This window comes from Pteropus medius, unplaced genomic scaffold (assembly GCF_902729225.1).
Source record: "Pteropus medius unplaced genomic scaffold, Ma_sr-lr_union100, whole genome shotgun sequence".
NCBI classification, from domain to species: Eukaryota; Metazoa; Chordata; class Mammalia; order Chiroptera; family Pteropodidae; genus Pteropus; species Pteropus medius.
The window spans coordinates 1,385,700-1,406,082 of NW_024342647.1; the positions used below are offsets into that span (position 1 = coordinate 1,385,700).

Below are 20,383 nucleotides of genomic sequence, written 5' to 3' on the forward strand. Positions count from 1 at the left end.
GTGTTAGCTATCTTTATACTAGGCTTTGTTGTTGTGGGATAGAAAGCATTTGAGGAACCTAGTAGGGACTTGTGGTGATTTTTATTTGTTTTAGTAAAATAGAAAAAGGATGAGTTAGGTTTTCTGGAATTTGAAGCACACAGCATGTAAGTAGCAAGATCACTTATTTTGAATGGTTACTATAAGTCTGTGTAATTGATATTTTACTTTTATTATTTTTATATTTTTATTTTTAAATCACAAAGTAACCATTACTTGCAAAAAATAAAAAAACACAAAAACAAAACAAACAACCAGAAGTCTACAAAGGGAAAAGTGAAAGTCACTACTGCCTCCTGGTTCCAGTCATTCCCTAGAGGTTACTATTGTTAACAGTTTGATCTCTTTTCATATATGAACATACACACAGAGTTTTTAAAAATAGTTTTTAAAAACTCAGAATGAAAGAATTCTATAAATATTGTTTGCAGTTTGCTCTATTCACTTAACTATATATCGTGGACTTTTTTTTTTCCCAAGTTAGTACTTAAGTCTACCTTATTTTTTAACAGTTGCATTTTTCATTATAGGAATGTATCATAATTTATTTAACTAACTCCTTATTCATGGACACTTGGATTGTTCCTGGGCTTCACTTTAAAAAGTACAGAGAAGAATGTGTTCTTGTTAAATCCATCTTGTATATATTATATTCTCTAATACTTTGGCTGGAGTTTCATAGGCTCCAAGTCAATTCTAAATGAAGTAAAGTTGGATGATTAAGATTTGCCATCTGAACTGTTCATGGACTAACATGTACCTATGTCTGTGGTGGTCTTTGGGTGACAGAAGTTTTAGAAAGATGTCCATCTTCAGCGAATCGGTGTTTTAAAGTTTCTGTAGTTCATACTTTTCTGTAAATTCACTATGGATTGCCTGTGTTTAGTTCTCAGCAGCTGAACTGACTGGACATATTAATAGGTAGTTTTAGCTTCACAGTGATATAATCAGGTGTGGCCTTTCTGTCTGAGCATGGGTTCTAGTCTACTTCAAACAGTAAACACATCTCTCTGACACAAAGAAAACTTCTACCAGAATTTGAGAGACCTAGTTTGGCTTGCAAAGTTGGATTCCCTGGCGTTTGGGTAGATGGTTGTACAGAGTGTTTTATTTTAATGTTCCTCTAAGGACTGAATGCCATTGACGATATATGATTGGATGGTCTTCTAGCTGTTCTTTGAATTAATGAGAATTTCTTTCATAGAGGTCTAGCTAAGAGCTCTTGCTTGCCCCTCAATTAGGGACCTCTTTTATTTACAGGGACACTGATCGCAAACTGAAACTAATTGCTAGCAAGTAGGCACTTTCCTCCTACAGACCTGGCAAAACATTTGGCGGATTGGTTGGTAGGACATTTTAAGAAGGGTGAAGGGAGAGGAGAGACTCTTATACTAGAGAATAATAGCCATCAGCAGTAAGAGACTGATGTGAGGACAGATGTTTGAGTTTTAAAATTATGGGCCTTTAATGCATCTATTTAACAGAACTTGGAGCAATGACTATCTGCTGCTAAGATTCTAGTGTAGATGCAAAAAAAAAAGTCCTTATGCTTTTCGTTTGTCTGATTATGACAGCCAGGATTGAATGTGGGAATACAGGGGAAAAAGAAATGGACCTTTAGGTCTAGATAGGACTTCAGAAGCCACTATCTCTTAAGGTGGCTCTATATTTTAAGAAATACTTCTATAGACATGGATGAAGTGTTTCTCCCCGTAGTTAACACAGACTGGTTCTGTTTCTGCCCTTTGGGGCCATGTACAATAAGTCTGCTCTCTCTGTGCCATGATAGTTCTTCAGGGATTCTGGGACAGTGATCATGTTCCTTCTGAGTCTGGACTAAATAACTTCAGCTCTCTCAACTGTTCTTTATGTGACATGGTTTCAGATTCCCTCACTATCCTGGTCACCCCTCTTCTGGACTTTTTACTCTTTCTGTGTCTATTCCAAAGTGTGGAGCACAGAGCTGAACATACTATTCCAGATGTGCTCTAACTAGCTGTAGTAGAGAGGGCAGTTCCTTGTTCTTTCTGGATGTTATACTACTGTTGACGTAGTTATTCCTAATCAGAGTAGCATTTTTGGCAGCCACAACTTGTTATTAACTCATTAAGTCCATTAAGATAGCTCAGTCTTTAAAAAAAAAAACAACACCACATGTGCTAGATGGGTCTTCCTTCATTCTGGACTTGGAAATTCTTGTTATTTTCTAAAGTATAAGCTGAGGCATTTGCCAAACATGTAAGATTTATTGTGCTAGATTTGAGTCATCCTTTTAGATCCCACGTCTGTCAGTGTACCCCACCCAGTTTATTCACATTCACCTACAGGGTGTTCCTATAGTCAGAGTCTAAGGACAAGTTAGAGCAGGTTATTCTTACCTCATAGGAGAGAGTAAATTTATAGATGTTAAACAATTTGGAAGGAAAGGAATAATAGTTTAGATTAGTTCTCAAGGGTCTCTTCCAGCTCTAAAGTTCTGTGATAATTTGATATGCATGATTTGGGGCATATTAATGCCCCCCAAAGAGCCTTAATCATGTATTTGTGATCTAAGTTAAGAGAATAGGCTTAAAGCAAGCCTTAGAATTTAGAGTTTGAAAAATCTATTATGACATGTACATAAAATATTATGAATGGATTTTATTTGAAAAGAACATTCTGGAAATGCGTACTGGGAAATATTTTCTTTATCCTAAAATTAACTGCTAGATTTGGGGTCTTATTTGCTTGTAGTTATTTAAGAAGATACCATTCTTTTAAGGAAATAGAAATTATTCAGCTCCGAAGGTAATGTAGGTTCATAATCTTGACCAAAACTTGTGGGGCTGGATGTGTTTCAGAATTTAGAATTTTTTGGATTTTAGGAAGTTAATAAATATATCTGACTGAGATCTGGGGCAGCAGCCTATAATCAAACACATGAAAATATCTGCAGCAAAATGCATATATATTCACACTGAGTAGGATAAATAAAGACTGAAAATAGCCTTGCATTTGTTCTAGTCAGACTGTGCTGTCATATGAGTTAAAAAAAAATTCTGATTTTCGAATCTTCTGGTATTCAGCATCAGGTCTGAGGGATTGTGGACCACTGTTATAGTAATTGCAAACACATATAGTACTTACTATGTCCCAGGCAATGCTCTAAGTGCTTTACATATATGAATTTTTTAATCCTCACAAAAATTAGGTATAATCAAGTTATTCTTTTCCTCATTTTATAGATAAGGAAACTAAAGCTCAGAGAAACCCAGCTGTGGCAGAGCCTGGATGCAAACCCAGTCGTCCTGGTTCCAGAATTCATATTATTGGCATTTAATGAAGTAATTACATAGTAGAGAAGAGAAGGAGACCATTTTGCTAAATATATTGTTTTTTGGGTACTAATCTGAAAAATTTCTATTGTTCTTTGGCATTTATTCCCTTCACTCCATTGTGCACTATTCATTCATCTCCTTGAATTTTTCTGTTTCACAATTTTACAACTGTGATTTTAAATTATAGCTCTAATTCTTCCTTCAATTCAGTTCTAATATGGTCTGTGATAGAGAAAATTTTGACTGTAGTCTTTTCAGGGCCTGGCCCATGGACTTCTTAAATTCACTATATCTCATTCCTGGCATAAGTACCTAGCTTGCTGTAGAATTTCCTTTGTCTCATTAGTTTCTGGAACAGCATAGTTAAACTCCAGAACATTAGTTTCAAATCTTTTGAATTATGTCCCCAGGAAGCCTTCTGGCTAATTGAAAATTTGCACATTGAATTAATCTGACTGGGTCTTTTTATCTTGATTTTTTAAAAGACCCATAAAATTAAAGTGTGCATTACTTTTCATCTCAGCATTTCTAAACATGTATGTATTAAGTTCCAGACGTGCTGGCACCCTTATAAAAAGAATGGAAGAAAAGTATCACGGTGCTGTTTTTACTGATGGCTAAATTATGGCTAAGAGATTACTGCTCTAGGGCACTTAATAGATCAGAAGAGAATAGATATGTAAGATCTTGTTTGGCTGAAAGACAGTGTTAGATGGTATTTTAAGTTATAAACAGCTTTAATTTATACTTTTTGTCTCGATCTTGATTTTTGTTTTCTGTAGATATGTTATAAAAGTCTGTATTGTTAATGTTGAGATTATGTTATGGGCACCTCTTCTGCGGTCAGTCTTTTTTTTACGAATACCTTTTGGTTTATATGTTTTTCACTAGAAACAACTACCCTAATTGCCCTGGTAACTTTGAAGGGAAATGTTTTAAAAATTGTGACAAAAAAGATAATGTCTGGATACATATGTGTTTAGATGACAGTAAAAATATGTTCAAAATAATTATCCTTTTAGATATATCTAAGTACATGTAATAAATTTGGTCAAAATAATCCCTCTGGTAATGCCACTGTTCCAAAGATAATTATTATTGTCAGGAGAAGTCTTTCCCTATTACTTTTTCCTCATAAAAAAAAAAATCTTCTGTTCCCCTTGCTTACTTTTTCACTTTAAACTCCTATATGTTTCTCTCACTCTTGTCTCTTATTCTTGACCTCATCCATTCTTTCATGTTCTTTAAGGAACCAAATTATTCTTTCTGTTTAACAATTTACCACTTTGTCCTCCTTCAGTGCCTCCTCAAAGCCCAATTCTTCCAAAAAGTCTTTCTGGAGGAACAAAAGGTCCTTGAAGATGTCCTGGTAACAGGGTGCACAGGGTTGAACACTTTGCACTCAGAACAAAACCTGTCTTTCTCTGTGACTTTGACTTTTTTCTTTGAATTTGTTTTTAGTCTATTTAATTTATTATTAAGCTCACTTGATAAGAAAATGTCATTATTTATATAATATTCAGGACATGCTATTAATTTTCTCTTTTTGAAAAAATGGGAAAAAACGAGAGAAAAGATTTTGGTTTTGCTCTGGGGTCTTCTTTATTGCCCAGTTCTTTTTTTTTTCTTTTCCCTTCGCCTGAGGAATAAAAAACTATCATAACAGAGGTTATGTGCCTCAAAAAAAAAATCAAGTATTTTGAATAAGTAGCAAATTTCTTTTTCTATTTATAAATTATATGAGCTGTCTTTTGGGGAGAGGGAAGAGTAGGTGGATTGGGGCTACATACTAGTATGAAAGGTTTAATTTAGTTGAGAAACAAATGTTTGATCCTTTGAATGACAAAATTTCCTCTGTAGAAATCTAATTAAAGTTAATAGTGAACAGAGAGCTTCTACTAGTTAACAAGCATGCAGTGTTTTATGGTTTATAAGGTGCTCTTAGAATCTCCAAGACTCTGACATCCATATTTTGTTAATTTCTGGGTATCATATGAGTGAAGAAAGGCTTGGCTTCTGTCCTCTGTTGGTACTTTTATTGGTGAACATTGACAAAATCTCTATAGGTTTTTGGTGAGTTTCACATTTGATATTTTGTATTTCAAACTGTTGTCTTTTAAATTTATTTCATTGAATGTAAATATTTGACTGAATTAGTTACCCATATTTACAGGATAGAAAAATGGTATTCAAAGAAGAGGATTACTTTTTATTCTCTTTCCTAGGAACCATATGGGGCTGAATGTTATGGAAAGAGCCCATTAGTAATTCAAAGTAAATGGTGATGGAGATAACAAAAGTGATGGAGATAACAAATGATGATGGAGGTAACAAATGGTGATGGAGATAACTTGATTAGGAGGGCTCATGTAAATATGATTTACTTCTTTCCAAGTGTAGGAATCCATTTGAAATTATCTTAACATACTATTTCAATTGTATTGCTTCAAGTCACTGTGTTAGTAGCAAAGAGATGTACTCTCTCACCTCTCATTTCTAATCTAATATTTAACACTTTGATAGGAAAGATAGTTAATATTACTTTAGCACATATTATATGCCTAGTTGCTTACCAGGACTTAAAAAAATACTTCATGTTATTTAAATCTTAAACAATGCAGTAGTTAAATATTATTATCCTTAATGGATGGCAAATACTCAGATTTAGAAATGTAAAGTAGCTTGCTCAGGTTTTTAAAGTTCATAAGGGTAGGGATTTCTGTTTGTTTTGTTCACAATTGTATCCCCAATGACCAGCCCAGAATAGAGTCTCAATAAATATTTGATGATTGAATGAGTGAAGAAATAATGGTTTATAGCTATACTATAATTGCCATGTGTTCTCGAGAAAAATAATGTATTCTCATGTCCTTTTTCCTTAGTTTAGAAATGAACTTTTCTCCTTCTTTTCCCCTTTACTACTTTGGGCAAGTAGAGTTCTTTGGAATCCAGCAAGTTACATTAATTAATTTTTTTTTTTTGTTAGCATAACTTTGTTCCTTCTATTTTTCTTAAAGCAAGAACAGCAATAGACAAATGGACATCTGATGACTTTTGTAGAAAGAAAGAGTAGCTAAGTTGGAAAAGCTGAGCACTTGTCTGTAAGATGTGGGACTTTAAGTTCTTTCCCTGTTCTTGTATCAGTTCTGTGATCTTGGTGAAGTAATTTCATCTGTAAAATGGGAGCATTAGACTAGATTTGCAGTTTTTAAACTGTGTTATTTGGGGACCTTGTGTTCCTTGGATGGGTTTGGGACCAGTATAAGGAATGTGGAGGCCAAGTAGGTCTGCTTTTGGGCCCTCCACCCCAACCCTCACTCCCATATCACCACGCACACTTTGTCTCCATTATCATCTGATCTATAAATGCTGGATTTCTTTCAGTAAAGACTATTTTTTTTTTTGGTAAAAACATTTGAAATAGGAATTCTTCTCTAAAATTCTATGATAAAGAAATTATGGTAACCTATGAACTATTATGTAAGCATTAAAATGCTTCCATTATGTTTAGTAGCATTATACATAGGAGGAGAGAAATATACTAAAACATTAAGTGGCTAAAGCTAAATAATGGGACTATGGGTCATATTAATTGCCTTCTTTGTGTTTTCTGAATTTTTCAATTTTTTTTTCAGCGAATATATCCAATTTTAATTTTATCGTCACAAAAATAAATGAATAAAATAAAAAAGTGAATAAAAAGTTGTGATAAGCTTGGTAAGCCTTTACTTACATGAGATCAAGTTAAGTTACCCAGGGCCACTTAACTGTAATTTCTGCCATTGACTTGCCATTTTGGTTTGCATCAGAGATATTTGCTAATCTCAGTGAGTTGTGGTTTTGAAGAAACGAGATTGCTGAAGACAATACTCAAGAAATGAAACTTTCCTGAGGCCTGACAAACCTTAAACATATGGTAGGGATGACATATCTAAGATTTGGTACCATTAGGGGAAATTTAACTAAGATCTTAGAAGAGACTGAAAACAGAGATGATTCTTTATCCATTTTATTCTATATAGGGAATTTAAAACATGCACTTAAAATTAATTAAAGTAGCTTATTGAAATAGAGCTTGTTTAAATTGGGCAAAATTTGAATTCATGGCATTGTTCACAACCTTTACCAATAGAAGATCTTTGATTAGTTATTCCTTTAAAGATATAGAGCTCTCAAAAGTTTGATTTCAGTTTGTCCATATGTTTTGCAATTAGATCAGATGGGATTGTAACATCTGTTCTATATGATATCCTTGCCAGGGAGACAGCTAAGCTCCGAGGGAAAGGAAACTTATTCAATTGGAAAAGGAACATATTCTGACTAGTCATAGGGAAAATGATAAGGAATACGAATGTTTTCAACCTGTCTGGAGTATGTTAATAATTTTTATTTAGTAAATTTTAGACTTTTTAGATAACTGACGTTGGAAACCTTTGTTTCAGTCTTGCATGCTTCCTAGAAACTGGCATATTACCAGGGATCTTCTTCGATTTTTACCATTTAAGAAAATCTAGTGCTTTTACTTGAAGTGCGTGAGCAAAATAAAGAGGTTAGAAGTGGTGTTGTTAACTGTAAGGAGAACATCATGTTCTGTATGACCATTTTAATTTTGGAAATAGTCTTTAAAGGTGAAATTCTTTAAAAAATATTATAAGGAAAGTTTAAATATTGGCTTCTCTAAAGGAAATTGGATGAGCTGAGTAGCTTTTAGCTTCTCTTCGGTTCTATCATTTGTAGGGAGGTAATGGTAGTTTGGGGAGGGTTAATGGACAAAATGAGAGATAAGAGTGGATGCTTGATAATCCAATATATTTATCCTATTTTATTGTTTTTTTGAAGCTTGATTAGAGGAAGGCTTTGGGCTTTTTCTTCCATAGATTTCTGATTTGACTTCATTATAATCCTACAGCGTGTTTGATTTATCTGTTCTATATGAACTGCATTAACCATATGGCTCCACCATCCATTGATGTGTGGCTTAATGAATAGTTATAAAGTGTTCCAAAAACACAAAGCAATCTAGCTGTTGGGTATTATTATACTGAATTGTTGGTACATTGCCTGCAAACCTACCCTGTTCAACTGGTTTTAGTTTTTAAGTTAGTTTGTTGCTTCAACTTGTCCATAAAAGCAGAGCCGAATAATTCAGCTAATCAGTGGAATAGCAGAAGAACTAAAGTCCAGTCTTCATTTCCATTTACTTTGTGAGTTCTTGAGCACATTTTTTAAAAAATGGCTCTGTGACTTAGTTTCTCTAACTATAAAATGAAGCCTGTTACTTTCTTCTAGTGTCCCAAGGTTTTTTAGAAGTTACATATGTAAATTATAGTGGGTTTTTCTCAAATACAAAGGCTTTACAGAATTCAAACTGTTTTCTGGTATCCTTTTCTCTTTACATGATTTATATAGCTTAAAATGTAATGCGAACAAGATAGCTTTTGATTAAACACAACAAGGAAGTAAACACATGTGTTTATAGGTGGCTTCTTTATGCAAAAAAATTTTTATGATATTTTGGAGTTAACATATTTGTATAGGTTATAGACAATTATGTTATGGCATTTTCCAAGGGTTTGGGATCCTTCAGTATTGTTTTTCTCATGTACTACCTTGAGAAAATAAAAATAATTCTTAGCTCGTATTAAACTCATAAACTAAGCCGTGCTTTTATAGTTCTTTAATATTATTTTTAATTTATTGCTTTAGAATGGATTCTACTTAATTTTTTTATGATTATAAAAATAATATATATTCATTTTAGAAAATATAATGATGTGTAAAGACAAAAAATGAACCCAGAGATAACTACTAAAGTTAACATTTTAGTGATAACTACAGAATTTTTTTACATCGATTCTTATTCTTATTCTATCTCCCTCCCTACCATTGAGATAATTCTGTTTGGATGTATTGCTTTGAAATTGCTCTTTAGCATGTTTCAAATATTTTAACATTGTGAAATGGGACACTTTTCAAATAAAGTTGAAAGTAGTACTATTATAATTTAAATGATCAAACTGCTTACTACGTTCAAGTTACTATATTAGATACCTCTTAATAGTTACTGAAAAACACCATACCATAAAGCTTTTTTAATTACTAAGTTTAATATTTTATTACTGTGTACATTGCTCCATTTCTAACAGCAATAAATGAGATCGCTTATTTGTTATGAAAGCAAATGTTTTCCAGGTGTGGGCTGGATTTAGCACTCTTCTGAAGTCAAGTGTATGACAGATCAAAATGGAAAAAAATTCATCACTTTTATTTGTCATGTCACCAAAAAGAATGTAAATCCATTTTGAATAGAGATCTCAGACTCCATACAATGCTTTTCTTGAGACTTGGTACTCCTCAGCAGAACCAAACCAGTGATTATTTTTCTTGCATCTGTTCCAGCATAAGCATGATTCTTCTTGGGTTCAAGTGGGCCCTGGAAGCCCAAAGCCCAATGCTCTGGAACCAAGCCAAGCATTTAGTATTTTCGATTCTGTGATGAAAGAAGTCAAGGTGCCCATCTGCCCAGCTCATACATTGCCAAAAAAAGGCTTAGGTGCTGTGCTAAAGAATAGTGTGGCTTATGCCTTCAGGAAACAGATATCTACCTTACACAATGATCCCTATTCTCTGAAATTTATGAAGAAAAGGCTATAACTTGTTTTAAAATTTAATTTTATTATTAGTTTAAAAAGGCTATAACTTTTAAATCAGGGCAATATGAACCATAGCGTTAATGAGAGAGGGCTAAATTATTAATGCATGTAAAACAATTCAGAAGTGCTTAGTAATCAATACATACATTAATAATCAGCACATAGTAGACACTCAGAGTTAGCTGTCATTATTAATAGTTTTTATTACCTAGGTCACAGTGTTCGAAAAACAGCAGAGAGAACTTTGTCAATTCTAGATTAATTGACACAGTCTGTAGACTGGCATCACATTGGTAACCAGGAAGATTTGCACATTATCACAGATCAACATTTTCTAATGGGTGGTTTTAAGATGCAGAGTAGGACCAATATGCTTAACCACATCCTATCCTGTCAGAGCAGCCCAGGTCAAACGAAAATTATCCTGTGACATGATGCAGGTACAACAGTACTGGTACTGCTAGAACTGGACTAAATGGAAACTATTTTCTTTAAAAAAATTTTTTTAATTTAAGTATGGTTGGTATATAATATTATATTGGTTATATTATTTTCAGGTGTACAATGTAGTGATTTGAAATTTTTATACCTTACAGTGTGATCACCCCACTTATACTAGTAAACATCTGTCATCATGCAACCTTATCACATTGTTATTGACTATATTCCCCGTCTCCTTTTCATTCATCTCCCAACCCCCTCCCTTCTGGTAACCATCCGTTTAGTGTCAAAAATGATGGTTAGATGTCAGGAAGTAGGTGGCAATGCCTTAACCATCTGCATGTTGTCAGGCCTGAGGACCTCTTTCATATTTGTTAAAGGGAGTGCTAAATTTCCCTCCTTTCATACAGCAGTGGAAGCTATTTTCAAAAAGCAAATGTAAAGATAGGACTCCAGGAATCATTGAAACAGCTATTGTCCAATTCTGGCAGATGTATACTCTTCTGGGATCTTTTATAGGTATCAAGCTCTAGCCACGAATGACCCACTAAAGTGAAAATAAGACTGGCCTATAGAAAGACATGACCACTCAATTTTATATTGGTTACACATTGACATTTTTGAAAGCCTGCCAAATACAACATGCACATACACAGTACAAGTCACATAATCTCCCTGGGCTTCTATACCATCATCTGTAACTTGAGTGTAATAGTACTAACCTAATAGGGTTCTTGAGTGTTGACCTAGAATTCAAACCCAGCTCTGTCTGACTTAAAAGTCTGTGTTCTTTTTTTCTTTTGACTAAATTGTGTTGCATTGCCAAAGCAGATGGGAGTAGCAGAAAATGAAATAAAGCAGTCAGTGGTTACAGAGCACATTTTGGGTTGTTTTTATCGCCTTCCCTAGCCGCCCCCCAGCAAGCCCATACATCGTTCTTCTCAGCACTTGTTCTAAATTACACAGTGACTCAGGTTTGATTTCAGTAGCTACTGTGAAAATGAAAATTAGATCAAAGAGTGTTTCTCAGAGGTGGATATGGAGGTGGGGAGAGGAGATAATGGAAATTAGATGAGAGTAAACAGGTAGACAACCATGATAAATGTACAGCAGACCTGAACAGTAACTGGGAGGTTGTCAACCCAGTGCTAACAGAGACAGTGTAATGCTTATTAGCTTTTGGCAACACATACCACACACTGCAAAATAGTAGTATTGATTGTTCTTGCCTTGGCAATAAAACCTTTTATCTTTAATTTAATATGGACTCTAGATCAAGATGCTGATGTAAAACAATATGTTGTAAAAAATAGCAGGTGATATTTAATTTTATAAAAGTCATAGAAGAATCTCAGACGTGCAGATGTAATTCATAGTTCTGCCAGTCACCTGAGGATGCATTCCCCCTCTCCCAGATCAGACAAAGGAAAAACTGTTATTTTCAGTATAGACCCAGCTACTTCTGATCTGTTTGCAAAATGTATTGACAGATGGTATACACAGTTTTGGAGGACTTGTATTTATTAAAAAGAATTACATAGCTTGAGTTTATATGGCATCAGGACTCAACAATAACAACAATAACAAGTGTACAAGCACAGTGGTCAGGACGAACTATGCAACTATAGCTGTGGAGAATACATATACAGTGCAAAACCTAGTCATAGACTCCTAGTTAAGAATTTAATGTGATAATGATACATCAGTATAATTCTTCTATTTAATCACATAAGTGATTCCAGCCCATAATGCTTAAGTTTCTTAATATGACTTAAAATGTCTCTACAATCTGTCTCTGTAGTTATTTCCTACCACCCTTCTCCTTATGCTCTAAACGTCGGCAGAATCAAATTGCTTATATTTCCTCGCAAATACCATGCTTATTATTATTAATAAAGCAATCATCTGTGTCAGATGATTGATAAGAGCTTTAAATGAATTATCATGACCTTGCTTAATTCTCAAAGAACCTAATAAGAAATATGTATTATTATCCCCACTTTATTAAGCAGAAATTGAGGTTTGAGAATTTAAATACACTAAGCAAGAAATCATTGCTAGTAAAATATAGAACCTTGATTCAAATTCAGATCTGTCTAGCTTCAGAGCCTCCTCTGTTAATCACTAAGCTAACTGGCCTCTGATTACTTTGCTTATGCTGTTCCCTCTGCTTGGAATGCCCTTCTCTTCAGTTTTAATAAGGGCCTTAATTGTAAGCAACAGAAAACAATGCTTGCTGATTTAATCAGAAACAGAATTTATTAAAAGGATATTGAAGAGTTCACAGAATCTCCAGGGGAACCAAATTCAGGACATGAGCTAGAAATAATGCCCAGTTGTGTCACAGAGAGGTCCACTGAATATGCCACTGACACTACCACTGAACATTAGTGGCTGTAGTTTGCACCACCAACACTGCAGACAGATACTGGATGCAATAGCAAGTACTGCTGCCATTTATCACGTGGCAGCCACCTTCCCCTCTGCCACCAGAGCCTCATGCTCATTGCTTTGAATCATTAGTTTCTCATTCTAAACCAGATGAAGGTGAATGTGATTGTGAGAGCCTCAATTACTTGCCCATGTCCTGGATATAAGGGGAATGGGAAAAAAATAATCTGGTACTATGAACCTTTGTGGTGTGATAGCAAGGCTTAAAAGATTGAGAATTCCATCAAATAGGAATTCTGAAATAGTAGGAAATTAGACTATGACACTAGGTTACCAAAAATAATAACAGATGTCTACCACATCCCTTTCTTTCATCTGACAAATGTATTTGTCCTTGAAAAACATCCATGCAGCCTCCTTTACTGTTGTACCTTGCATAGTCTAATTTTATATTTTTTAATTACTTGATTTTTAAGGAATCTTGTTTTAAGTATCATTTGTTTATGTTAACTGACTCTTCTATACCTTGTTATCAAGTAGTTTATTGGCTATGGCTTATTGATGTTTGTACTCTTTAACATCTACCTTGGACAGTGTTCAGCACATACATACTAAGTACTTGATAAATAGTTGAACTGAATGGAGGCATAAATCCTCCCCACCTACCACCACTAGAATGCAAGTTCCATAAGGGCAGGGACTTTTTTCTTTGTCTGTCTGCTTCTCTTTTTGTTAATTACTGTACCCCCAGCACCCAGATTAATTCCTAGCATGTGGTAGGACCTCAGTAAATATTTACTGACTAAATGGATTCTCCTAAATAGTAAATTAATTATCTCTGAGAATGACACAGGCAGAAAGTTCTTGGATTGTGAATGGCTGAATTCACAGTATTATTTGAGACTTTCCAACTAGATCGCATACAATATGAGGCCAGAAACTGCCTTGTTTATCTCTGGTTACCTCTTCCTTCTATCCAGAAGCATAATCAGAAAAGGGCAATTTGGAATTCTTTCCCAGACTTACCACTATAGTCACTAGCCGCAAAAATGGCCTCAAGTACCATATCTGCTTGACATAAAACCTTTTTGTGTTTCCTTTTGTATAACTAGCTATATCCTGAGATTGCATCTATCCTGGGAAGAAAAGGCTGTTGGGCAAACTGTCCTGTATCCTGTTTTAAAATATAATAACCTAGGGCAGTAGCATTTCACTTTGAAGAAATGAGGAAATGAAGGCCCATAATGGTGAAATTATTCTTACAAAGGCCATGGAATAGCAGAGACGTACTGAGATCAGAGTGCTGTAGCTTTTAGAGGTTAGCTCTTGGGAGAGAACAGAAGCACAACTATGTCAAGCTGAAAGAGAACTTTTGTTCAAGCTCATTAAAAAAGTATTATTATTAGTGATAACTATCATCTCTGGAGCTAGCCTGCCTAGATTTGAATCATTTTCTCTTCCACTGACTAGCTGCGTGACCTGGGGCTGTGCCTCAGTTTTCTCAGCTGTAAAATGAGCATAATAATAGCATCTACCTCACAGGGTTATTATGAGGATTAAACGATAACATATAGGAAGTATTTAAAATGCCTGGCATAAGTAGGCCTTCTAAATATTAGCCGTTCTTGGTATTACTCTATTCTGAATATTTACTTTCACTACTTCTACTCTTTTTGATTCTTTATTATCTCTCGTCCTTTCAATTCTGAATTTGTGGTGTTACCCTGTTTTACAGAAAACCCAAGTCTGAAATCAAGTTAAATTGTTTGTCCAACACTTACATAGCTGCGAAGTACTAGTTAGTTGGGACTCAAACCCAAATCTGTCTTATTTTCGAAGCTCTTTCTATCATAGCAAATTAACATGTGAAAGTAGATTGAGTTTAATGTGCTCTATTATATCCTTCTAACCACTGTTGTTCATTTTAATAAATTTTTTCCCTTGCCACTTTCACTCTCTTTTCTGATTTGTAGTCATTGTTTTTCTGTCTATACCCTAAATCTGTTTACCACCCTTGTTGGTTTTCCTCTTAGTCTTTGGATTTGTAGTAGAAAGTATGCACTTTACCTGAAAGGCCAAAGCATATCATCCTTACATACTACTATTTTAATTTCACATTCATTTTTTTGTTAGACTAATTGATCTGTATTGTGAATTGGTTTCAGGAAGAGAAGACTTAGATATCTATTACGAGTCAGATAAATAATTTTTATACATTTTAGCTAGGATGGCATTTAAGGACAAATTGTATAATTCCAAAACTTAGGTCCATTTCAGTTAGTATAAAAGGTGACCCACAAATTTGTCAGAAATAGAGACAATATCAAATACTATTGAGTTGCTACAAGAACTTTGCAACTTAGTAAAGTACTTTTGTGTGTGTTACTCATTATGTAACTTGTGCATAAAACTTCTATTGAGACATTCCAAATGGACTCCAGACATTTGTTCCAAAAAAAAAAAAAAGGTTAAACTTACTGTTTTAGAGAATTATTTCTCTTAACATATGATCTTTCTTGTTAACAACAGGCCCTTTAATAGTTTATCAGAAAATGAGGATTTCTCTTTCTATATTTCATTTAGTGGATAATCTCATATCATAGATCACTCATTTAGAAATACACACACTTAAAATCAGTGATTAAATAGTCTTGAGGGACTAAAGCCACAAGTGTCAGGAAGCTATTACTTTGTATTTCCTTATTGCTTAACCAATCTTCTTTTTTCTTCTTCTTCTTTTTTTTAACCAGACAAGATTTCAGATCCTCTTTTCACCTGTTATTTTTCTGTCTTGCCATGTTTAAACTGGCTTTCAATTATGTTTTACTAAGATGGTTCAGTTTTACTAAGACTTTGCATTTATTTTTATTTAAGTAATAGGGAAAAGAGTATGCTTTTGTCAATATGTTTACATTGGGCTTTCCATGTTAAAGTGAGTTTCCTCTATTTATTGGATCTTTATTAATCACCTGCTATGCACTTAGAGCTGGACTAGAGAGATCCTGCAGAGACAAATAAGGTATGGTTTCTGCCCTTGAGGACGTAGTGGAGGATACGGAAAATCAGACTCCAGAATAAGTTCCATCACAGTGACATTCACATACTGCAGGAGCAAAGAGGGGACTCCTCATGCAGACATCTGGGAATTGCGAGTGACGGGTGGTGTCCAAGAAGGCTTTCTGGAGGAAGTTTTCTTGGAGCTGAGTCTTGAGGTGGAGGAGAGGGAATGGCACTCTGGGAAAAGGGAGCAGCATGTGAAAAGGTATGAAGGTAAGAAAGCTCACATGCAGCCTGTTCAGAGAGCTGAAGACCTGAGTGGCTTACGTAGGGAAGGAGAGGGTATGTGAGGGTAGCACAGGGAATGGTGGAATTTTCAGCAGTTGTGAAGTGATGAGGTGCTTTAAATGTCACGCTTAGAAATTTATTCTAAAAGTGATAAAGAAGTATAAGCCGCAAAGTGACATAGTAAGGTTTGTGATTTAGATCAGCCTGGAAACTACAGTGTACTCCTGAAAGAGTAAATGATCCCCCGCGAAGATAATTAGAGGCCACTCTCTCTCTAAATTTTTTCCAGCATTAATTTTTGATTAAAGGGTTTACATACTAAGGTAATGTAATAATAAGAGGTGGGCATGAATTAGTTTTCTGTCCTTTCTTATTATGCAAACATTTGAAACCTATTTTGCTTGTTGTTGGTGTAACTAATACACAGACTTGGCAAATAAAGCCAGCAATTGATGCTGGACCTCTTAATGGATCTGCTGTTAGACTGAACCCACCCAAGCCCTTCTGTGTGCCAGGTTCTGTGCTAGGATCTGAGGATAGACTGGTGAATGACTTAGGTATTTACGGTCTGATGGAGGAACAGACTTTGTATGCTTTAGGATACTTAAGTATTAGATTCCTTTGCATACATTTTCACTTTTCGCCTTTACCTCAAACCTTCAAAGTATGGGTGAGGAAACCAAGGATAAGGGAGGTTCCCCCCGCTCCTCCACCTAATTGTGAAATAATTGACATACAACATTGTGTTAGTTTAAGATGTGATGATTTGATATATACATATATTGCAAAATGGTTTGCACAGTTAAGATTAGTTAATATATCCTTCATCTGACATAATTACTGTTTTGTTGTTGTGGGAATATTAAAGCTGTACTAAGAGAGGTGTTTAATTTAGTCAAGGTCATATAATAATGAATGGTAACTAACTATAATTCAATATTTGATCTACCTAACTTCAAAATTTTTTAAACCACTCCCCTTTCCCTATATATACTACTTTCCCTGACAAAGCCATGCATATATATTTTGGAGCCTAAAGTAGTTTTCTTCCTCTTTTCTCTGAATTCTTTCCAATACTACCCAAAACCAGTACTGTCAAGCCTTGAAGTATCCAGTCATCGGTGGTTAAAGGTGCAGGTTCTAAAGTCATATTGTCTGGATTCAAATCTCAGCTCTCTTAGCTCTCTAAGTCTATCAGCTTACTTCATGAATACTGTTAGGAGATAATGTTGCTAAAGCACTTAAAACAGTGAAAGCATAGGGAAAGAATTCAATAAATGTTAGTTGTTAAAATCGTCTTTGGAATAGCAACTCATTTATTTTCCAAACATTCAGGAAATTTCGTTAAAATGCATTTAAACCAACCTACCTTATTCAGATTAATCTTGATGAAGTGCTTTTGCCTAGCATGCTTATTTGAAATCTGACCTCTTGTTCAGGGGATCAATGAATGACCTTGTAATCATAAACAAAAACTTAAGAGAATATACCTGTGAAAGTAGCATAAAGACACTTGAAAACTTTATTATGGAAAAATTCGAAAATATACACATGTTAACTCAATAGTGTAATGGCCTCTCTCATATACCTATCACCTACCCAGATAACCATCTAGGCCATTCCTGCCTCATTTATCTCCCCCATCCATTTACCTTCCTCCTGTATTATTTTGAATAAATTTCAGACATCTTATATTTTGTCAATGAATATTTCAGAATGTATTTCTAAATTATAAGGCTTCTCCTATTTTTCTTAAATAGCTACAATGATGTTATCATACCTAAACAAAAAAAATTGAACAATTTCTTAGTATCATCAAATATAGAGTCAGCAGAGTGCTTTCTTTATGATTAGGGGGAAATTTTTTTTAAAACTAAATCTAAAGACTTGATCATTTTTTGGGAGAGGTAATGAAAGTTGGTAGCTTTCTTATTGTTTCTGACATTGCTAGATACTATACTTTGCTATACTTTGTATAGCCCAAATGAGGATGAAAACTAGCAATATAAGTTCTCCTTGAATTTTTGGGTAGGATTGGTTACTACATGTTATTATCCAGGTTTAACATGTGAGTAAACTGACTCAAAGAAATGATTTGGTCCTATAAACTGCAAACAACTTGTGCTGAAATTTGTTATTTGAACAATGTTCATTCCATAAATGTTTATTGAGTTCAAGAAACTTACTATTTACACTTCTTTTAAAACATTTATGGCCTATATTCTTTTTATAACAAAGACATTCTTCTCTTTGATCACCTAATTTCTTCCATCTTTTGTTTCTTAGAATTTTAAAGTACTTTCCCCCACCTCTGTCCTACCCTAATTTTTAGCTAGTGTAGTGACTATAGGGCTAATACAGGGGAAATTTTGGGCTCCAGCAGGGGGTCAATTGCAACTGTGAAAACAACTCAGGCAAATGGTCTATTGATAGTGGAACTTTTCATTATAAAAAGTTCTTTTCAAATTCCAGGATATTGGTTGCTTGGTCACTGAAGAGTCTGCACTACCATTCACTAGCACCCTGGGTGTCTGAGCAGACCTGGTTAGGAATGTACTGCTCATATTGAATGAGAAAAAGGGTTAGAGAAGCTGCCTCAAACATTGCATCACCCAAGTCAAACATTCTACATCTGATATATAGTTAGTACAAAACATTAGTCTTTTAGAATATACCCTACCATACAAATAATTTTTATTTTGAATAGTTCCATCTTTGACTATAGCCACATATTTTTTACTACACACTTAACATATACATTATGACTTCTAGAGAGCATTGGTGAAAGCTTATTGCTTTCTTGGTCTCCATTGGTGAGTAAAATTGTTTTAATGTGTCAGATCTGGTGTTGTCAACAAAATATCCCAGTGTACCTACCTTTTTTATTACCGCTTAAAATTTTTTAAGCCTTTGGACCTTATAATTTCCCCAAAGTTTTGCATACTGTCTGCTTAACAATTAGCAGAAAGGAGAGTGCCAATGAAATATGTCTTTGATATTAGTTCAGTTACATATCCAGAATGTTTATTCCCTTTGGCTTTCCAACTGAAGGAGCTGGGCATGAACTCCTCCTTTGGAAAATATCTGAGTGGGCAGACGTGTTTGCCACATTGCTCTCATTGTCTGTCTTTGTTTATTCAGCTGAAAAGCTGTACTTGTCTCTTATCCACGAATCCCAAGGTCTCAGAAGCTGTTAAAATGGGTAGAAAAATTGTTTTGGGCAGGGAAAGGGTACATCAGATATTGACATCATGTATAACGAAGGTGCTCTCTTAGGGAACAACATAATGACTTTAGGTGGCTATGAAGCACAACTCTGATAACATTTATTATGGGCCAGTTTTATTAGGGTCTTAGATTTTATACCATTTCCCTACATTCCAGATAAGAGACATTGCTAAGTCATTGGCACATATGTCTTGTTCTTGCTACAATAGAAAACCAAGTTTTAAGGACATGAGCATATCATCCAACCCAGGTAACAATAAATTTCCTTTGGTCTCAGTAGCACACACATGCTCTTGGCAGGCTCCTTAAAAGGTCTCTTTAACTCGGTTCTTTCCCGGTTCATTCTTTACACTGCAGCCGGTTATCTTCTAAAATGTAGATCTGATTATGTCATTCTCTCTTCTGTAAAATTCCTCCATGGCTCCTCAGTTGCCCTTAAGAAAGCCCTTTACCTGTCGCCACTCTTGCCTCCTATTCTATGCCAGAGCCAAATGAACTTTACTCAGTTCTCTATGGTACTATGCTCTGTCTTACCTCCACGCCATCACACATGCTACCGCCTTGCATTTGAGGTATTCTTCCCGTCTGCTCTGAGCTTGGCTGAACTTCCTCATTCATTGTGTTCCAGTTTAGATATCTTCCTCTGGAAAGTCTTAATTAGGTGTTTCTCCCTCCACAAATACACATACCATGTTTTCCCATAACATTGTGTGCATATTTCCATTTTAGTACTTATCATACTATGTTCCTTCTTTGCTTTTCTCTCTGCTATAAGAGTGTAAGCTATATGGGGGCAGGGACCATGTCTTTCTTCCACATTGTTGTATCTCCAGCATCTAGAAATTATACTACCTTTTTCTGGTACAATACTAATTTGTTGAATGATTGAATAATCATGTGCTTTGCCAAGAATCTTTTCTCTAATAACCTCAGAGAAAAAATAGGGTTCCCTGTTTTCATATTCTTGATATTTTTCTCCTCATCTTCCAGTCATATTCATTCATTCATTTGTTTATTCATTCATTTAAT

At 34.8% G+C, this 20,383-nt stretch overlaps 1 protein-coding gene and 1 non-coding gene across 2 annotated transcripts in view; one reads left to right on the top strand and one right to left on the bottom strand.

Annotated features, from left to right (window-relative positions):
- MEGF9 (multiple EGF like domains 9) overlaps positions 1–20,383 on the top strand; it is a 91,009-nt gene that overhangs the window by 2,271 nt on the left and 68,355 nt on the right. The gene's annotated exons all lie outside the window — the stretch shown is intronic.
- Positions 10,738–10,863, bottom strand: LOC120605870 (U6atac minor spliceosomal RNA). Its single transcript, XR_005653743.1, has one exon. It is a non-coding gene; the product is annotated as a U6atac minor spliceosomal RNA (small nuclear RNA).